The 17,582-nt window shown below is 43.5% G+C and overlaps 1 protein-coding gene across 5 annotated transcripts in view; it reads left to right on the top strand.

Moving 5' to 3' along the window:
* Window positions 1-3,983: 3,983 nt before the first annotated feature.
* WIPF1 (WAS/WASL interacting protein family member 1) overlaps window positions 3,984-17,582 on the top strand; it is a 120,006-nt gene continuing 106,407 nt past the window's right edge. For 2 of the 5 annotated variants that reach the window (XM_056535618.1, XM_056535621.1), the window contains exons 1-2: window positions 3,984-4,193; window positions 13,685-13,801. The gene's annotated coding sequence lies outside the window, so the exon portion shown is untranslated. Of the gene's footprint in view, window positions 4,194-11,566; window positions 11,618-13,052; window positions 13,219-13,684; window positions 13,802-14,811; window positions 14,836-17,582 lie in introns of those variants that run through there. The other 3 variants (XM_056535619.1, XM_056535620.1, XM_056535633.1) reach the window with 3 other exon arrangements.

Here is a 17,582-nt window from a genome sequence, read left to right as displayed (position 1 = left end):
GAGTCTACCAGACAGGGCAGTTAAGGTACAGGGGTGCAACTCATGTACTGGGCCACCGCAAAATATATTTTCTTATAAATGATGTTATGTCAATGTATTATGTAATTGTACTACTCTGCCTTTAACCTTTTAACTGTGTTACCCATGAGACCCTGCAGTGTACCTCATGTGAGCCAATGGGACCCCAAAAGTATCCCCTGTATAGTGAGGTACAGGGGAGGAGTTAGTCAGTCCACTGCTGGTACTAGTCCAGTCTAGTTTCCCCCCATTGAGGCTCCTGAGCAACAGCTTGGCTCACTTGTGCTGTGAGTCGTGTGCTCTGATGAGAGGCCTACTTCTACTCTAATCCCAATACTGGTCATCCTGCAAGAAGATACCTGCGTGTGGGAAATTCATGGCCCTGCAGCGAAAGCTACAGTATATTGACAGGACCCTAGCTACCAGAATTAATTCATTCAACTACTACACGTCTCAAAATGGCAACAGGGCTCCCAAGGGGTTACGCTGCACTCTCGCACCAAAGGCCAGTTGTCTATGCAATTCCCCCTGCATCTGCTCAGTAAAGACAGTTATCCGTAACCTGATGTTGGTGTTTTTATTCGCTCATCATGTCTGGCCCAGGAGAAGCTGCCTCCAACCACGCACCGCGTTTAGGATAACAGTGCCCTGGAGTCACGAAGTGATCAGGTACACCTACTAACACCCTGTGGTCGCCACAGTAGTACTGCCCTCCAGTGTGCTACCACAAGGTAATAGAGTCCTTCTTAGTGACTCACAGTAATAGTATCCACCTTTGTGCCCAGTAATTGTACTAAACCTATTAGTCTATTATCTCACTAACATTTAGCATCTACGTTTGCACCTTCACAAAACCCAGCATGGATATCCTGCTTAGATTCTTCATCTCTTCCAATCCAAGACCACAGAGCACTGTCGTCATACAGAGAAAAAGAGACCGGGGACATGGAGTTAGGATACATACCCCACTCCGCGTCAGCAACCACGTCAGCCTGTGGTAAAGGGGCCTGTAGGCACCCCAGGCTTAGGGGCCACAACTGCTGTAATATGCATAGCTCCTGGACATGCCCATGTTCTGTCTAGATGGATGATGGACATCAGAATCATTTCCTCTGGTGGGCCCAAGTAACTATAAGGTTTTCTTGTCCTTTGTGGTCAAACAAACAAACCAATAACCAGTTAGTTTAGGCTAGGGTGAGGTTGATTTTAATGTTATCAGAGGGATTACTGACAGTCTACAAAGGAAGGACAGGCTCAGTGACCACTTTCTCTAGTAACAATTCAGACCTTGGATGGGTTATACCTGCAAGACAGACAACAACTAACAGCAAAAGGGGTATTCTTGATTTGCTAATCCTTATCATGAAGATGCTGGACAGACGTCACCGTGCACCAAGCTCCATATTTGCATATACTTAAGACTTGAGCGAAAAATGGTGAGCATGATTTTTATCAGTGCAAGAAGAACATTTTGCATGTCGAAACTTTAGCTCAGTTCTCAGTTCTGCTTAGTCCAACTCAGTGTTTCCCAACCAGATGTCTCCAGCTTTTGCAAAACTAAAACTCCCAGCATGCCCGGACAGCCAAAGGCTGTCCGGGCATGCTGAGAGTTGTAGTTTTGCAACAGCTGTAGGTACCCAGGTTGGGGAACACTGGTCCAACTCATTTACTGCACACACTAAGAGAGTCAGGTTTGTTGATAGCTGGGGAGTGAAGCGTGCGGCCACACAATTCACCAGCTTATAACTCACCAAGGCAGCAAGTCTCAGGACAGACACCCAGTGTACTACATGACAGTAATGCTTTAATAAGTAAGACTGGGAGCCTGTAGGAGCCTCTGTTGCAAATTACAGCGAAAATGCAGCACAATGCATTATTTTATCCAGTATAAAGCCATGCATCAAGACAGAAAACAAAAGGAACCCATTATCACCAGTAAAGTCCGTTTCACCCTTTTTTGGCGTTTTGTAGGCCTCGTTTACACGTCAAAATTTCCGATCAAAATCTGGCGGAAAAATTCCGCTATTAAATTCCACTCTGTTTTATTGTTTTCAATTGGATTCTGCTGCACTGTGCAAGTGGCGGAATCGGCTTGGAAATGCATTGCCGTCTATAGAGATGGCGCATTTCTAATCAGTCCTAAAGCCAGCATGTTCTGCCGGCTCCTGCAGCCTGCGGAATGTCTACCTGGAAATTTTCCCATGTGAACATTCCCTTAGCTTCAAGGGCATATATACAAAATTGCAGCATATTGAAGATACAGCATTTTTTCTCCTATAGAAAAAAAATTCCAGAATAATTGTATTTCAAATTGCGTACTTCAAATTGGCGTTTTTTTACTCCCCAATTCTTCAATAGAAATCTGCGAGTCACGTGATGAGTCCTGTGAATGAATCACATGATTTGTAATAAAAAAAAATGCAGGGGATAATACGGCAAGGAAAAAAAAAAATATTTTTGAGAGAAAAAAAAAACTTCATTGGGAGGGCAGTTTTTTGTGGCTTTTTTTTTCTGCCAAAATTTGTGTGGAATCCCAGCCTTATAGTCCAGTTCACATTGTATTTTAGTATGTTCTTGCGCCACTGGAAACCTGCAGCTTCCAGAGTTCACAAACATGTGGAAGAGATAGGAAAAATCTGATTCAAATTTTGCTTCTGAAAAATGTGTGGGCTTTTACGGCTCGCTGCGAGAATAAGCCAATGAAAACAACACACCTACTGGCGCGGTGCTGTGCCAATAAAACAAAGGATGCCCTAAAACATACGACGCAGAGCAGCGAATGGGAATTGAAAAACCATATTTTTCTATCCACTCCCAGCTGACATCTGGACACTGCATTTTTTTCATAAAAAAAAAAACATCAAATATGGATGTTTGCTACCTCTCACGATTGAATATTGTCCATGTTCCTATTTGTCCTGTATTTGTTTGTTTTTTATTTGCCAATTCCTTAGTTTCTGCAACCCTATAATAAAAAAAATTTGGAAAAAAAACAAGAAATGGGGTTAAAAAAAATTGAATTCTGCAAAAAAGCCATTTCTAAAGCTGGCCTTAGGGTAGGTTTCCACTTCTGCCAGCGTTTTTTTTTTCCAGAAAATACACCAAAAATTCTTTTACTTATTTCTAACCTTTTTTCCTGGTGTTTTTGCCTTTGCGTTGAAACTGTGTCTTTTCTCCTTTGGCAGTTTTTCTTCTTCCTGTGTCCACCCTCTTTTTTTAACTCTTTAAAGAAAAAATTTAAAAATGATAGAAAAAATGCCTAACCCACATTTCATTTAAAATGGCCTTTTTTCTTTCCTTTATACTTCCATGGGAGACAAAAATGCCATTGGAAAAATACGCCATAGTCTTAATATGTTGTGATTTTGAAAATCGCACACAGAGCCCAAAAATGCTGAAAAACAACAAAGAGGGGGTAAAAGAAAAAAAAAAAAAACAAAGACAAAAATGCCAAGTGGGTATGGCATTTCATTTATCCCTACTGACCTGCAGCTGTCCTCTGGCATTGGCTTTTTTTCTGGCATTTTTACATCTTTAAGGGAGTACTCCGACGAAAATTAACTCATCCCTTGTTGACCGGATAGGAGATAAGTAGGGGCCCAGTGGTCGGACTCCCCGATACTTATCCCCTATCCTGTAGTCTGCTCATAGAAGAATATGCAGCATATTTCCCGCTGTTCAGTGGATTTTGCACAGCGTGAAATACCCTGCGCATATGCTACATGGGACCCTACCCATAGGGTGTATTCACATGTACAATATCCTTCACATACATGATGCGCAGGATTTAAAGGGGTACTCCGCTGCTCAGCATTTGGAACAAACTGTTCAGAACGCTGGAGCCGGCACCAGGAACTTGTGATGTCATAGCTCCGCCCCCTCAATGCAAATCTATGGGAGTCTATGTGACAGCCATCACGCCATAGACTTGCATTGAGGGGCGGGGCGTGATGTCACGAGGGGGCGGGCGTGATGTCACGAGGGGGCGGCCTCGAACACGGAAGCCCGCACACAGCGTTCAGAGTTATAAACTTCCGGACGCTGCGAGCGGAGCTCCGGAAGGCAGGGCAGCGGAGAACCCCTTTAAGGCTGCAGATCTGAATCTGTGTTCAGTCATTTAGTTCACATGAAATCTTCAGCATCAAATCCTGCGCATCAAATCTGCGTATGAAACTGTACGTGTGAATGCACCCTTATGTGTTAAGAAAAAAATAGGTGGACACAGGAACAGGCATAACTGTTTTTGCCAAGGCAAAAACGCCAGAATAAACACCAGAAAAAATGCCAAAAAAAAACCCAGGAAAACAGAGTGGCCTTATACATACAAGTGAAGCCTGAGCAGCCTTTGTGCGCCTTATATTTTTAGGGTGTGTTCACACATGCGTATTTTTGTTGCAGATTTGCTTCAGCAGATCTTTCTGCCCATTGAAGTCAATGGGCAGCAAACTTTGCAGTAGCAAATCTGCAACAGATCTGCAGCAAGAATACGCACGTGTGAACGCACCCTTAGGTTTAGAGCTTCTTTTAAATTACTTGCAAAGAACTGGGAGAGGAGAAATAAGTAATGAGAATTGGGAAAAGTAATTAAGTAATTAGTAATAGTAGTAATAGGGGGAGATTTATCAAAACCTGTCCAGAGGAAAAGAAGCCCAGTTTCCCATAGCAACCAATCGGCTCGCTTCTTTCATTTTTAACAAGGCCTTGGTAAAAATGAAAGAAGCAATCTGGTTGCTATGTGCTCAGTTCCCATAGCAACTAATTATATTGCTTCTTTCATTTTACAGAGGCCTTGTTAAAAATGAAAGAAGCGAGCCGATTGGCTGCTATGGGCAACTGGGCTTCTTTTCCTCTTTTCCTTTGCACAGGTTTTAATAAATCTTCCCCATAGTCTTTGCAAAGTATTAACATTGGTTTCTCCTATGAAGCAGAGCTGTTCATTGCAACTGTGGTATGGGGTGTGATGCAGGGCAGATGGAATCACCTAGGGGCAGATGGCTGGGGCCATCTGCCACCTGAAGGTATACCGCTGGATCCTGGGCTAGGCACGGGGGCAATAATGACTCTGACGCCAAGTTACGGACAACGGTAGCTTTACTGAGGTTAGACAGGTGGAAAAGTCTATACAGTTCAGCCAGGGCCACGGAGATGACCAGTGACTTCAGAGACCTTAAGGCAGACCTGGGCATTGTACGGCCCGCGGGCCACATACGGCCCTTTGATTGGCTCTGACCGGCCCGCGCTGACTGTCGGCAGTACAATGCCCAGGTCTGCCTTAACCCTTTAACGACGCAGGACGTATATTTACGTCCTGCGCCGGCTCCTGCGATATGAAGCGGGGTCGCGCTGCGACCCCACATCGCGTCGGTCCCGGCGCTCATCAACAGCCGGGACCCGTGGCTAATACCACACATCGCCGATCGCGGCGATGTGCGGTATTAACCCTTTAGAAGCGACGGTGAAATCGCGGCGTCCCGAACAGCTTGCAGGACACCGGGAGGGCCCTTACCTGCCTCCTCAGTGTCCGATCGACAAATGACTGCTCCGTGCCTGAGATCCAGGCAGGAGCAGTCAAGCGCCGATAACGCTGATCACAGGCGTGTTAATACACGCCAGTGATCAGCATAGGAGATGAGTGTGGGCAGTGTTATAGGTCCCTATGGGACCTATAACACTGCAAAAAAAAAGTTTTAAAAAAAGTGTTAATAAAGGTCATTTAACCCCTTCCCTAATAAAAGTTTGAATCACCCCCCTTTTGCCATAAAAAAAATAAGACAGTGTAAATAAAAATAAACATATGTGGTATCGCCGTGTGGGTAAATGTCCGAATTATAAAAATATATTGTTAATTAAACCGCACAGTCAATGGGGTACGCGCAAAAAAATTCCAAAGTCAAAAAAAGCGTATTTTGGTCACTTTTTATACCATTAAAAAATGAATAAAAAGTGATCAAAAAGTCCGATCAAAACAAAAACCATATCGGTAAAAACTTCATATCACGGCGCAAAAAATGAGCCCTCACACCGCCCTGTAAGTGGAAAAATAAAAAGTTATAGGGGTCAGAAGATGAAATTTTTAAACAAATACATTTTCCTGCATGTAGTTATGATTTTTTCCAGAAGTACGACAAAATCAAACCTATATAAGTAGGGTATCATTTTAACCGTATGGAACTACAGAATAATGATAAGGTGTAATTTTTACCTAAATATGCACTGCATAGAAACGGAAGCCCCCAAAATTTACAAAATGGCGGTTTTTTTTCCATTTTGTCGCACAGTGATTTTTTTTTCCGTTTCGCCGTGCATTTTTGGGTAAAATGACTAATGTCACTGCAAAGTAGAATTGGCAACGCAAAAAATAAGCCATAATATGGATTTTTAGGTGGAAAATTGAAAGGGTTATGATTTTTAAAAGGTAAGGAGGAAAAAACGAAAGTGCAAAAACGGAAAAACCCTGAGTCCTTAAGGGGTTAAAGGTATAACACATTATATGTACAATACATTATATTACACTGGAGGTGATATATACAAGACATAAGTTAAGGGGGCCCAGGGGTCACAGGATGGAGTCTACCAGACAGGGCAGTTAAGGTACAGGGGTGCAACTCATGTACTGGGCCACCGCAAAATATATTTTCTTATAAATGATGTTATGTCAATGTATTATGTAATTGTACTACTCTGCCTTTAACCTTTTAACTGTGTTACCCATGAGACCCTGCAGTGTACCTCATGTGAGCCAATGGGACCCCAAAAGTATCCCCTGTCTAGTGAGGTACAGGGGAGGAGTTAGTCAGTCCACTGCTGGTACTAGTCCAGTCTAGTTTCCCCCCATTGAGGCTCCTGAGCAACAGCTTGGCTCACTTGTGCTGTGTGTCGTGTGCTCTGATGAGAGGCCTACTTCTACTCTAATCCCAATACTGGTCATCCTGCAAGAAGATACCTGCGTGTGGGAAATTCATGGCGCTGCAGCGAAAGCTACAGTATATTGACAGGACCCTAGCTACCAGAATTAATTCATTCAACTACTACACGTCTCAAAATGGCAACAGGGCTCCCAAGGGGTTACGCTGCACTCTCGCACCAAAGGCCAGTTGTCTATGCAATTCCCCCTGCATCTGCTCAGTAAAGACAGTTATCCGTAACCTGATGTTGGTGTTTTTATTCGCTCATCATGTCTGGCCCAGGAGAAGCTGCCTCCAACCACGCACCGCGTTTAGGATAACAGTGCCCTGGAGTCACGAAGTGAGCAGGTACACCTACTAACACCCTGTGGTCGCCACAGTAGTACTGCCCTCCAGTGTGCTACCACAAGGTAATAGAGTCCTTCTTAGTGACTCACAGTAATAGTATCCACCTTTGTGCCCAGTAATTGTACTAAACCTATTAGTCTATTATCTCACTAACATTTAGCATCTACGTTTGCACCTTCACAAAACCCAGCATGGATATCCTGCTTAGATTCTTCATCTCTTCCAATCCAAGACCACAGAGCACTGTCGTCATACAGAGAAAAAGAGACCGGGGACATGGAGTTAGGATACATACCCCACTCCGCGTCAGCAACCACGTCAGCCTGTGGTAAAGGGGCCTGTAGGCACCCCAGGCTTAGGGGCCACAACTGCTGTAATATGCATAGCTCCTGGACATGCCCATGTTCTGTCTAGATGGATGATGGACATCAGAATCATTTCCTCTGGTGGGCCCAAGTAACTATAAGGTTTTCTTGTCCTTTGTGGTCAAACAAACAAACCAATAACCAGTTAGTTTAGGCTAGGGTGAGGTTGATTTTAATGTTATCAGAGGGATTACTGACAGTCTACAAAGGAAGGACAGGCTCAGTGACCACTTTCTCTAGTAACAATTCAGACCTTGGATGGGTTATACCTGCAAGACAGACAACAACTAACAGCAAAAGGGGTATTCTTGATTTGCTAATCCTTATCATGAAGATGCTGGACAGACGTCACCGTGCACCAAGCTCCATATTTGCATATACTTAAGACTTGAGCGAAAAATGGTGAGCATGATTTTTATCAGTGCAAGAAGAACATTTTGCATGTCGAAACTTTAGCTCAGTTCTCAGTTCTGCTTAGTCCAACTCAGTGTTTCCCAACCAGATGTCTCCAGCTTTTGCAAAACTAAAACTCCCAGCATGCCCGGACAGCCAAAGGCTGTCCGGGCATGCTGAGAGTTGTAGTTTTGCAACAGCTGTAGGTACCCAGGTTGGGGAACACTGGTCCAACTCATTTACTGCACACACTAAGAGAGTCAGGTTTGTTGATAGCTGGGGAGTGAAGCGTGCGGCCACACAATTCACCAGCTTATAACTCACCAAGGCAGCAAGTCTCAGGACAGACACCCAGTGTACTACATGACAGTAATGCTTTAATAAGTAAGGCTGGGAGCCTGTAGGAGCCTCTGTTGCAAATTACAGCGAAAATGCAGCACAATGCATTATTTTATCCAGTATAAAGCCATGCATCAAGACAGAAAACAAAAGGAACCCATTATCACCAGTAAAGTCCGTTTCACCCTTTTTTGGCGTTTTGTAGGCCTCGTTTACACGTCAAAATTTCCGATCAAAATCTGGCGGAAAAATTCCGCTATTAAATTCCACTCTGTTTTATTGTTTTCAATTGGATTCTGCTGCACTGTGCAAGTGGCGGAATCGGCTTGGAAATGCATTGCCGTCTATAGAGATGGCGCATTTCTAATCAGTCCTAAAGCCAGCATGTTCTGCCGGCTCCTGCAGCCTGCGGAATGTCTACCTGGAAATTTTCCCATGTGAATATTCCCTTAGCTTCAAGGGCATATATACAAAATTGCAGCATATTGAAGATACAGCATTTTTTCTCCTATAGAAAAAAAATTCCAGAATAATTGTATTTCAAATTGCGTACTTCAAATTGGCGTTTTTTTACTCCCCAATTCTTCAATAGAAATCTGCGAGTCACGTGATGAGTCCTGTGAATGAATCACATGATTTGTAATAAAAAAAAAATGCAGGGGATAATACAGCAAGGAAAAAAAAAATATTTTTGAGAGAAAAAAAAAACTTCATTGGGAGGGCAGTTTTTTGTGGCTTTTTTTTTCTGCCAAAATTTGTGTGGAATCCCAGCCTTATAGTCCAGTTCACATTGTATTTTAGTATGTTCTTGCGCCATTGGAAACCTGCAGCTTCCAGAGTTCACAAACATGTGGAAGAGATAGGAAAAATCTGATTCAAATTTTGCTTCTGAAAAATGTGTGGGCTTTTACGGCTCGCTGCGAGAATAAGCCAATGAAAACAACACACCTACTGGCGCGGTGCTGTGCCAATAAAACAAAGGATGCCCTAAAACATACGACGCAGAGCAGCGAATGGGAATTGAAAAACCATATTTTTCTATCCACTCCCAGCTGACATCTGGACACTGCATTTTTTTCATAAAAAAAAAAACATCAAATATGGATGTTTGCTACCTCTCACGATTGAATATTGTCCATGTTCCTATTTGTCCTGTATTTGTTTGTTTTTTATTTGCCAATTCCTTAGTTTCTGCAACCCTATAATAAAAAAAATTTGGAAAAAAAACAAGAAATGGGGTTAAAAAAAATTGAATTCTGCAAAAAAGCCATTTCTAAAGCTGGCCTTAGGGTAGGTTTCCACTTCTGCCAGCGTTTTTTTTTTCCAGAAAATACACCAAAAATTCTTTTACTTATTTCTAACCTTTTTTCCTGGTGTTTTTGCCTTTGCGTTGAAACTGTGTCTTTTCTCCTTTGGCAGTTTTTCTTCTTCCTGTGTCCACCCTCTTTTTTTAACTCTTTAAAGAAAAAATTTAAAAATGATAGAAAAAATGCCTAACCCACATTTCATTTAAAATGGCCTTTTTTCTTTCCTTTATACTTCCATGGGAGACAAAAATGCCATTGGAAAAAAACGCCATAGTCTTAATATGTTGTGATTTAGAAAATCGCACACAGAGCCCAAAAATGCTGAAAAACAACAAAGAGGGGGTAAAAGAAAAAAAAAAAAAAATGCCAAGTGGGTATGGTATTTCATTTATCCCTACTGACCTGCAGCTATCATCTGGCCATGGCTTTTTTTCTGTCATGTTTACATCTTTAAGGGAGTACTCCGACGAAAATTAACTCATCCCTTGTTGACAGGATAGGAGATAAGTAGGGGCCCAGTGGTCGGACTCCCCGATACTTATCCCCTATCCTGTAGTCTGCTCATAGAAGAATATGCAGCATATTTCCAGCTGTGCAGTGGATTTTGCACAGCGTGAAATAACCTGCGCATATGCTACATGGGACCCTACCCTTAGGGTATATTCACACATACAGTATCCTTCACATACATGATGCGCAGGATTTAAAGGGGTACTCCGCTGCTCAGCATTTGGAACAAACTGTTCAGAACGCTGGAGCTGGCACCAGGAACTTGTGATGTCATAGCTCCGCCCCCTCAATGCAAGTCTATGGGAGTCTATGTGACAGCCATCACGCCCCCTCCCATAGACTTGCATTGAGGGGCGGGGCGTGATGTCACGAGGGGGCGGGCGTGATGTCACGAGGGGGTGGCCTGGAACACGGAAGCCCGCACACAGCGTTCAGAGTTATAAACTTCCGGACGCTGCGAGCGGAGCTCCGGAAGGCAGGGCAGCGGAGAACCCCTTTAAGGCTGCAGATCTGAAGCTGTGTTCAGTCATTTAGTTTACATGAAATCTTCAGCATCAAATCCTGCACATCAAATCTGCGTATGATACTGTACGTGTGAATGCACCCTTATGTGTTAAGAAAAAAATAGGTGGACACAGGAACAGGCATAACTGTTTTTGCCAAGGAAAAAATGCCAGAATAAACACCAGAAAAAATGCCAAAAAAAAACCCCAGGAAAACAGAGTGGCCTTATACATACAAGTGAAGCCTGAGCAGCCTTTGTGCGCCTTATATTTTTAGGGTGTGTTCACACATGCGTATTTTTGTTGCAGATTTGCTTAAGCAGATCTTTCTGCCCATTGAAGTCAATGGGCAGCAAAATCTGCAGTAGCAAATCTGCAACAGATCTGCAGCAAGAATATGCACGTGTGAACGCACCCTTAGGTTCAGTGCTTCTTTTAAATTACTTGCAAAGAACTGGGAGATGAGAAATAAGTAATGAGAATTGGGAAAAGTAATTAAGTAATTAGTAATAGTAGTAATAGGGGGAGATTTATCAAAACCTGTCCAGAGGAAAAGAAGCCCAGTTTCCCATAGCAACCAATCGGCTCGCTTCTTTCATTTTTAACAAGGCCTTGGTAAAAATGAAAGAAGCAATCTGGTTGCTATGTGCTCAGTTCCCATAGCAACTAATTATATTGCTTCTTTCATTTTACAGAGGCCTTGTTAAAAATGAAAGAAGCGAGCCGATTGGTTGCTATGGGCAACTGGGCATCTTTTCCTCTTTTCCTTTGCACAGGTTTTAATAAATCTTCCCCATAGTCTTTGCAAAGTATTAACATTGGTTTCTCCTATGAAGCAGAGCTGTTCATTGCAACTGTGGTATGGGGTGTGATGCAGGGCAGATGGAATCACCTAGGGGCAGATGGCTGGGGCCATCTGCCACCTGAAGGTATACCGCTGGATCCTGGGCTAGGCACGGGGGCAATAATGACTCTGACGCCAAGTTACGGACAACGGTAGCTTTACTGAGGGTAGACAGATGGTAAAGTCTATACAGTTCAGCCAGGGCCACGGAGATGACCAGTGACTTCAGAGACCTTAAGGCAGACCTGGGCATTGTACGGCGCTGACTGTCGGCAGTACAATGCCCAGGTCTGCCTTAACCCTTTAACGACGCAGGACGTATATTTACGTCCTGCGCCGGCTCCTGCGATATGAAGCGGGGTCGCGCTGCGACCCCACATCACATCGCGTCGGTCCCGGCGCTCATCAACGGCCGGGACCCGTGGCTAATACCACACATCGCCGATCGCGGCGATGTGCGGTATTAACCCTTTAGAAGCGACGGTGAAATCGCGGCGTCCCGAACAGCTTGCAGGACACCGGGAGGGCCCTTACCTGCCTCCTCGGTGTCCGATTGACAAATGACTGCTCCGTGCCTGAGATCCAGGCAGGAGCAGTCAAGCGCCGATAACGCTGATCACAGGCGTGTTAATACACGCCAGTGATCAGCATAGGAGATGAGTGTGGGCAGTGTTATAGGTCCCTATGGGACCTATAACACTGCAAAAAATTTTTTTTAAAAAAAGTGTTAATAAAGGTCATTTAACCCCTTCCCTAATAAAAGTTTGAATCACCCCCCTTTTGCCATAAAAAAAATAAGACAGTGTAAATAAAAATAAAAATAAACATATGTGGTATCGCCGTGTGGGTAAATGTCCGAATTATAAAAATATATTGTTAATTAAACCGCACAGTCAATGGGGTACGCGCAAAAAAATTCCAAAGTCAAAAAAAGCGTATTTTGGTCACTTTTTATTCCATTAAAAAATGAATAAAAAGTGATCAAAAAGTCCGATCAAAACAAAAACCATATTGATAAAAACGTCATATCACGGCCCAAAAAATGAGCCCTCACACCGCCCTGTAAGTGGAAAAATAAAAAAAGTTATAGGGGTCAGAAGATGAAATTTTTAAACAAATACATTTTCCTGCATGTAGTTATGATTTTTTCCAGAAGTCCGACAAAATCAAACCTATATAAGTAGGGTATCATTTTAACCGTATGGACCTACAGAATAATGATAAGGTGTCCTTTTTACCGAAATATGCACTGCGTAGAAACGGAAGCCCCCAAAAGTTACAAAATGGTGTTTTTTCTTCGATTTTGTCGCACACTGATTTTTTTTTCCGTTTCGTCGTGAATTTTTGGGTAAAATGACTTATGTCACTGCAAAGTAGAATTGGTGACGCAAAAAATAAGCCATAATATGGATTTTTAGGTGGAAAATTGAAAGGGTTATGATTTTTAAAAGGTAAGGAGCAAAGTGCAAAAACGGAAAAACCCTGAGTCCTTAAGGGGTTAAGGGCTTGCTGGGACTTGTAGTAGAGGTAGACAATTTAGTGCCGGCCGCGTTGACCTTAATGGGGGAGACTCTGGGGGGATCCCATTGGTCACCCTTAAGTCACCTGGTCACTGATACCTTCTGGGTAACAATCACATGACAACTCACATGACAACTGAAGATCACATGGGAACATTTCTTAAAGGTATAACACTTCTTTACACACTTTACAGCATAATAAATGGCAAAACATATGTACATGAGGGGACAGGTGTAAGGGGACACTGCAGGGAGGCTGCCTGACAGGGCAGCAAGGGTACGGGGTAACAACTCCCGTACTGGGCCACCACACAACCATTCATCTTGTATCGATTTAGATCAGTGTTTCCCAACCAGTGCGCCTCCAGCTGTTGCAAAACTACAACTCCCAGCATGCCTGGACAGCCGAAGGCTGTCCAGGCATGCTGGGAGTTGTAGTTTTGCATCAGCTGGAGGTGCACTGGTGTGGAAACACTGATGTCGATGCAGCGTAGAATTCCTACAATGGCTCACAGAGCAGGCTTGATCAGCAGCAGCCACATGTGGGAACTGTTGCATCACTTCAATGTTTCCGGACAGAGGGGAAGTCAGAATTCTTTTTTTTTTTTTTTTTTTTTTTTTTTTTTTTGCAGAACTCTAGGAGAAGTCTGGAAAACAAGACACAACTGCCGGTGGGACTGGGACAATCAAAGAGAGAGAGAGCGGAGCAACATCTGGAAGGAGTCCTCACCATCTTCCCTTCCTTGCCAGTAAGTGACAACAAGGCAGTGGCTATGTGAGCTGCTGCAGGGAAGCTGTGCTGGGCTGGGTGTGGTGTTGGGATGTTAATACCCTGTGCCAGGCTGTCAGATCCTTGGCATTAATCCCCCCCCCCCCCCCCTTCTTTTACGCTACTTGACTTGCACTGCCATGTCATCTAATGCAGAACATCAGTTACTGTCGACTCAGGACACCCTCAGGACCAATCCTCTGTGGAACAGTAGGTATTTGAGGACCGCAGTTACTAACTTTTCCTTGGGCTTTTTATAGTTAACTCCGCTGTGTGCTCTTTAACCCATTCAGTCAGTCTGTTTTTGTTTTTTTTTATTTTTTTACGGTATTTTTGCTTCACTTCTCACAATGTTAACCGCCGCTTTGCATCCTGTTCAGATTCCTCTCTCTTCTTCCTCAACGAGACATTTCTGTTACTTTTCACTTACGGAAGACGCTTCTCTTCTTATTTGTTTGTTTGTTTATGTGTCGTGGTTTGGTTTTCTGTTTGATTTAGTGCCGTACTCTACTTTTGAGCCTTATTTCGGGTTGGTTTCCTTGTTTCAATTAACCAAACCCCAAGGCCGTGGCCTGGGGTGCAAAACACCTCAATTTTTCCCCTAAAACATAACTTTTAATGGTGTATATCTAAAAGGTAACAATTCCAGAAAGTGATAGTTAAAAAATGCAGATGTCACATGGGAGGGTAATAGTTATTGGAGCAGCATGGCTTCCAGTATACAGGGCTCTGCAGAAGCCCAAACTTCCCGGTTGTGACACTAGTTAAAACACAAGATTGCCGCCTCTACATGTTTCGCCGTCACACGGCGTTCTCAAGAGGCAATATGTGGCAACAATTTTTTTCCTTGTTTCAGACGCTTATCAGAAATACTTAAGGGTGAATTCACACGCGGCGGATTTTTCGCGGCAACTATCCTGTTCGTTTGAAAGATGAACGGATTTTGCAACAAATTTATGCTTATTCTTTGGTTTTATTAACACTAGGAACTTTCAAGGAATGTTCCAGGGTGAGGTAAGGTCATGATTTTGGCAATGGTGGGAATATTGTTCCCGTGGTAAGATATCATAGAAAGAGTTGCCTCAAAGGTCAAAATCATCCTCCTGTAACCCTCTGTTAGGGTATTTCAACATCATAGGGCAATTTTTCCCAACCAGTGTGCCACCAGCTGTTGCAAAACTACAACCCCCAGCATGCCCGGACAGCCAAAGGCTGTCCGGGCATGCTGGGGGTTGTAGTTTTGCAACAGCTGTTGGCACACTGGTTGGAAAAAAAACGCCATCGGGGGTTCCCTCTCAGAACCCCCCATTTCAAAAAGCCCCTATGGCAAACCTGGACTAACCAAATTTGAATGGCCGACATGGGAAAGAATGTTTCTCCCTGCAAAGAACAATGATCAAAAGAAGAGATTGCCTTACTTTAATTAAATATAAATATATATATATATATATATATATATATATATATATATATATATAGGGTCAGTACTTTCCTCAGGAAGAGGACACCTCTTCAGGTGTAACGGAGATTCAGGTTAGGCCATTTAGCACTCCGCGGGCATTCTGGGTAGGGGAATATGCAAAGCAGCTCATTACACAACCTTTTCAGGTAGTGTTCCCTGGTATCAGCTTAGCTCCTGTTAAGGAATATAAAAAGCTGAACGGGATATATGCCAAGCCAGACTACTCCCCAAAAGCTGATACCAGGGAACACTACCTGAAAAGGTTGTGTAATGAGCTGCTTTGCATATTCCCCTACCCAGAATGCCTGCGGAGTGCTAAATGGCCTAACCTGAATCTCCGTTACACCTGAAGAGGTGTCCTCTCCCTGAGGAAAGTACTGACCCCTTTTAAAGCCTCAGGCCTCTCACCACAGCCAAGCCAGATCACCCTGCTCTGTACTGACAAGGGGCAAAAAACCCTAAACCGCTGTCTGCAGATGGGTCGAAACTTCCATTTTGGGGAGTAGTCTGGCTTGGCATATATCCCGTTCAGCTTTTTATATTCCTTAACAGGAGCTAAGCTGATACCAGGGAACACTACCTGAAAAGGTTGTGTAATGAGCTTATATATATATATATATATATATATATATATATATATATATATATAATGTCAAAAATGGTACGGCACTCCAAATATCCAAAAAAAAAAGAACTATTTATTTCCGCATGTCAAACAGTGCGACGTTATATATATTTATATATATATATATATATATATATATAATTTTTTTTTATATACCGGTAATACTACAGTGTTTGATATTTTACATTCTATTGTTTTATTCTATTTGTTGTTTTTAAAGTTAGTGTGATACAAAGTTGCGGTTGCTGCGGTTGATACATAGTTGTGGTCTCCATTGTATTTATAGCAGTGTTCCCCAACCCGTGGCACTCCTATTGTTGCAAAACTACAACTCCCAACATGCTGAGAGTTGCAGTTTTGCAACAGCTGGAGGCACACTGGTTGTGACACATTGTCATAAGAGGTCCCCTTTCAGAAACTCTTTTAAAAAAATAAATAAATAAATAAAACACTAAGTAGGCAGACCCCCACTCTGGCAAACCCGGACTAACCACATATTAGAAGATGGGATAAAATGTTTCCCTCTGCAATAGAAGATTATCATCTGATATGGAGAAGAGCTGACATTAGAGAAGACATTGTCTTACTTTATATTTTTATATACACTGCTCAAAAAAATAAAGGGAACACTTAAACAACACAATGTAACTCCAAGTCAATCACACTTCTGTGAAATCACACTGTCCACTCAGGAAGCAACACTGATTGACAATCAATTTCACATGCTAATTTGCGATTGGAACAGACAACAGGTGGAAATTATAGGCAATTAGCAAGACGCCGACAATAAAGGAGTGGTTCTGCAGGTGATGACCACAGACCACTTCTCAGTTCCTATGCTTCCTGGCTGATGTTTTGGTCACTTTTGAATGCTGGCGGTGCTTTCACTCTAGTGGTAGCATGAGACGTAGTCTACAACCTACACAAGTGGTTCAGGTAGTGCAGCTCATCCAGGATGGCACATCAATGCGAGCTGTGGCAAGAAGGTTTGCTGTGTCTGTCAGCGTAGTGTCCAGAGCATGGAGGCGCTACCAGGATACAGGCCAGTACATCAGGAGACGTGGAGGAGGCTATAGGAGGGCAACAACCCAGCAGCAGGACCAATACCTCCACCTTTGTGCAAGGAGGAGCACTGCCAGAGCCCTGCAGAATGACCTCCAACAGGCCACAAATGTGCATGTGTCCACTCAAACGGTCAGAAACAGACTCCATGAAGGTGGTATGAAGGCCCGACGTCCACAAGAGGGGGTTTTGCATACAATCCAACACCGTGCAGGACGTTTGGCATTTGCCAGAGAACACCAAGATTTGCACATTGAGCACATGTGACAGTTTGGAGACGCCGTGGAGTACGTTCTGCTGCCTGCAACATCCTCCAGCATGACCCATTTGGCGGTGGGTCAGTAATGGTGTGGGATGGCATTTCTTTGGGGGGCTGCACAGCCCTCCATGTGCTTGCCAAAGGTAGCCTCACTGCCATTAGGTACCGAGAGGAGATTCTCAGACCCCTTGTGAGACCATATGCTGGTGCGGTTGGCCCTGGGTTCCTCCTAATGCAAGACAATGCTAGACCTCATGTGGCTGGAGTGTGTCAGCAGTTCCTGCAAGAGGAAGGCATTGATGCTATGGACTGGCCCGCCAGTTCCCCAGACCTGAATCCGATTGAGCACATCT

This window comes from Hyla sarda, chromosome 8, assembly GCF_029499605.1.
Source record: "Hyla sarda isolate aHylSar1 chromosome 8, aHylSar1.hap1, whole genome shotgun sequence".
In the NCBI taxonomy this organism is placed as follows: domain Eukaryota; kingdom Metazoa; phylum Chordata; class Amphibia; order Anura; family Hylidae; genus Hyla; species Hyla sarda.
Note: the sequence above shows the minus strand (reverse complement) of the source record. Positions and strands in the feature narration are given on the sequence as shown.